The sequence below is a fragment of the Gossypium hirsutum genome, chromosome A10 (genome assembly GCF_007990345.1).
Source record: "Gossypium hirsutum isolate 1008001.06 chromosome A10, Gossypium_hirsutum_v2.1, whole genome shotgun sequence".
NCBI lineage: Eukaryota > Viridiplantae > Streptophyta > Magnoliopsida > Malvales > Malvaceae > Gossypium > Gossypium hirsutum.
Window position 1 is genome coordinate 83,620,985 of NC_053433.1, and position 2,688 is coordinate 83,623,672.

Genomic DNA, 2,688 nt, shown 5'->3' on the forward strand with positions numbered 1-2,688 from the left:
GGGATTACACACTAAACTCACCCCATTTCTAACTGTGCAGGTAATCCCTCAGCTTAGATGGTTTGGAGCTGCGAGGGACTCGGAGATGGCCACACTACTGTTTCTGTTTCTTTTAATTGCAATAAGTAGCGGATTTATTTATTTATAAGTTTTATCTTATTAATATTATTGTTTGGTTTTGGGTTGTAATAAGGCGATTTTAATTATTTTTCTGGGATTATTTTATTTTTAATAACTTTAATCTGTTTGTTAATAAATGGGCTAGACTTAGGACGTGTTTTCTAAATGATAATTGTTTTCAAAATAACACCACGCCACGATTATTCGATTTATCAAATATTTCAACTTAAATAAATTACAACTCGATTTAACCAAGTGTTGCAATGGTTGTGGGCATGTCTAGGATTGGATCCATTAGAAGAGCTTGGTACTTAAGCAGCCTTCATGGCTCACCTCCTCTATTACGGATTCCTACTTGGTGCCCAGCTCCCATTCACTTTGTTAGCTTAACAAAAGTCGGCTTCTAAAGCACTAAAACAAAACATGGGTTTTTAACTTCAATGTGGCAGATCAGATTCGGCCATAATGTATGGGCCGGGTTTGGGGTCTTACAACTCAATTTTTATTACTTTAGCCATTTATTTTTTCTTGCAATTTAATTATTACTAATTAATTTACTTTTTCTTTCCCTTGGCAGGTTTTCCTAGTTATGACTAGAAGAAACCCGTCAGGACCATTACTTTTTGACGAAGAAATTGATCGCATAGTTCGTAGAAACCAAAGAGAAATAAGGCAATGCTTAAGATACATAGAGAATGAGAGAGAAGACGATACTCAACCCCTAACCGAAGAGATGGCTGAAAACCAAGGCAATGAGCTACCTCCTACAATTGCGGCTAATTAAAATCCTGCTCCACGTACTATATATGATTATGCTAAACCTTCTCTAATAGGAACTGAATCCAGCATAGTTAGACCGGCTGTAGCTGCAAATACTTTTGAACTGAAACCTAACACAATTCAAATTATACAGCAGTTTGTTCAATTTGGTGGTTTGTAGGATGAAAATCCCAACACTCACTTAACAAACTTTCTGGAATTTTGTGATACATTTAAAATCAATGGCATTTCTGATGATCCTATTCGTCTTCAGTTATTTCCTTTTTCATTGAGGAACAAAGCTAAACAGTGGTTGAACTCGTTACCACGAGGGTCAATTACTACTTGGGAACAAATGACTGAAATATTTCTACTAAAATATTTTTTGCCGGCCAAAACGACTAAATTATGTAATGATATTTCTTCTTTTGTGCAGATGGACTTAGAAACACTTTACGATGCATGGGAGAGATACAAGGATCTATTGTGAAGGTGCCCTCACCATAGGTTACCGCTTTGGCTTCAAGTACAAACATTCCACAATAGTTTGAATCCCTCGACTCGGCAAATGGTTGACGCAGCTGCTGGCGGAACCATCAACAACAAAACACCTAAAGAGGCTTATGAATTCATTGAAGAAATGTCACTAAATAATTATCAGTGGCAAGTCATGAGGACTGAGCCAACAAAAAAGGCCAGCATTTATAACGTCGACTCAGTTACTATGCTGTCAAATCTGGTAGAACTTCTCAACAAAAAGATTGATGGTTTACTTGTTTCTACGTAGGTACATCCAGTAATGAGGTGTGACTCAAGTGGAGGAGGTGTGCATACAGAATATCAATCCTTCAATCCTACAACCGAAGAGGAACAAGTCAACTATATGGGTAACAATAACTTTAGATCTCAAAATAACCCATATAGTAATACTTATAATGCAGGTTGGAAGAACCACCCAAATTTCTCTTCCGGTGGTCAAGGGAATCAAAATCCACAACATCCTCTGGGCTACCAACAACCACCCTACCAACAGGAAAAGAAGCCAAATCTTGAAGAGATACTCTTAAAGTTCATATCAGTGTCAAAAACCCATTTTCAGAACATTGAGACAACACTTAAGAATCAACAAGCATCGATCCAAGGACTCGAAACTCAGACAAGCCAGCTTTCCAAACTAATCTCGGAAAGACCACTAGGAAATTCACTTAGTAATACCAAATCAAGAGAGTATGTCAAAGTAGTTACACTAAGGAGTGGGAAAGTGTTAGCGGAATCTGAAAAGAAGTTAGCGCAAGAAGCCGTGGAAAGCGAAAGGAGGGAAGAAAAACCCAAAAATAGTGACAACCCAGTGCCAGAGGAATATAAACCACCGGTTCCATATCCAGTAAAATTAAAAAAAGGTCGCATTGATGCACAATTCAGTAAGTTTCTTGAAATTTTTAAGCAATTACATATCAACTCACCTTTTGTTGAAGCCATCTCGTAGATGCCTATATAACGCCCCGTACCCGAGACCGTTGCCGGAGTCGAACACGAGGTGTTAACGGACTTAATTCATTACTTAAACAGCTCATACAATTCATTTTAAAATTTCCAGACAAGCTGGCTAACTGCATCACAGACGCTTTAAAAATCATATCTCGAGTTCCGAAACTCAAAATCCACTTCCGTAAATTTTTACTGAAACTAGACTCATATATCTATCTACTAATTTTTTTTATAGAATTTTTGGTCAGTCCAATTAGTACAGTTTATTAGTTAAAGTCTCCCCTATTTCAGGGTTCGACTACTCTGACCTCTGTGTATTAC

General features: G+C 37.5%; 1 non-coding gene across 1 annotated transcript; it reads right to left on the bottom strand.

The window, feature by feature from the left end:
* Nucleotides 1-1,282: 1,282 nt before the first annotated feature.
* On the bottom strand, nt 1,283-1,389 carry LOC121209243 (small nucleolar RNA R71). The gene has a single exon (XR_005904360.1). It is a non-coding gene; the product is annotated as a small nucleolar RNA R71 (small nucleolar RNA).
* Nucleotides 1,390-2,688: the final 1,299 nt, after the last annotated feature.